Source organism: Sphaerodactylus townsendi, linkage group LG04 (genome assembly GCF_021028975.2).
Source record: "Sphaerodactylus townsendi isolate TG3544 linkage group LG04, MPM_Stown_v2.3, whole genome shotgun sequence".
Classification (NCBI taxonomy): domain Eukaryota; kingdom Metazoa; phylum Chordata; class Lepidosauria; order Squamata; family Sphaerodactylidae; genus Sphaerodactylus; species Sphaerodactylus townsendi.
This window is the reverse complement of record NC_059428.1, coordinates 12,415,808-12,416,691: the sequence shown is the minus strand read 5'-3', so window position 1 is coordinate 12,416,691 and position 884 is coordinate 12,415,808.

Below are 884 nucleotides of genomic sequence, written 5' to 3'. Positions count from 1 at the left end.
GGGGCGGGGCGCCGGGTGGGCCTTTTGTTCGCTCACCGCCGAGCCATTGGCTGCCCCGGCCCCGACGCCGCGCGCCGATTGGGCTACGCCGCCTCGCCTATCCTGCTAGTCACTTGCGAGCAGGTACCGCCTCTTTTCTCGCTTTGCCCATAGCGACGGTTGGCAGACAAGGGGAAGGGCCGGCTTTTCATTCGCTGCCGCGTTTCAGCCCCGCCCTTCTTTTCTTTGCCATTGGACCTTCTCGACGTAGATCCCGCCTCCTTTTTTTCCCCTCCGGTAGCGTGATGTCGCTCCCCTTTTCATCGTTCCGCCCGTCATTTTCGAGCAGGAGCCGCCTCTTTTATTGCCCTGCCCTTAGCAACGGTTGGCTGTTCACTCGATACCGCATTTCAGCACCGCCCTTCTTTTCTCTGCGATTGGACCTTCCCAACCTAGACCCCGCCTTTCCTCCCCCTTCCAGTAAGGAGCCGTCATTCTCTCTCCTTTTCGTCCCGCCCCCTTCGCTGGAGGCTGTTTTTTAGTCCCAAAGAGCCCTGTTTTCCTATTGGTGGGTTTCGGGGCGCTGCTGTTGCTATGGCAATGGGAGTCCTTTGAGGCCTGCCTCAAAAATCGAGTTCCGCATTTTTAAACTTTCCCAAATATAGGGAAGGAACAGCTGAAATATGTAAAAAGCTGATTTGCTCGAGGCAACTGGCATCTTGGAGGTTTGCAAAGCAGCTCTGCCGCCTGCAAACGTGTTCAAATTTAAAATAAGCCAATGACTAATATTTTGGCTTTTAAAACAACACAGATTGCATTAATATGGAGATAATTTCATGACAGTTAATTAGCAGTTTGTGGACAAACGATTGTCACGCCCCTTGCTGGGAATTTGGATTCTAGAA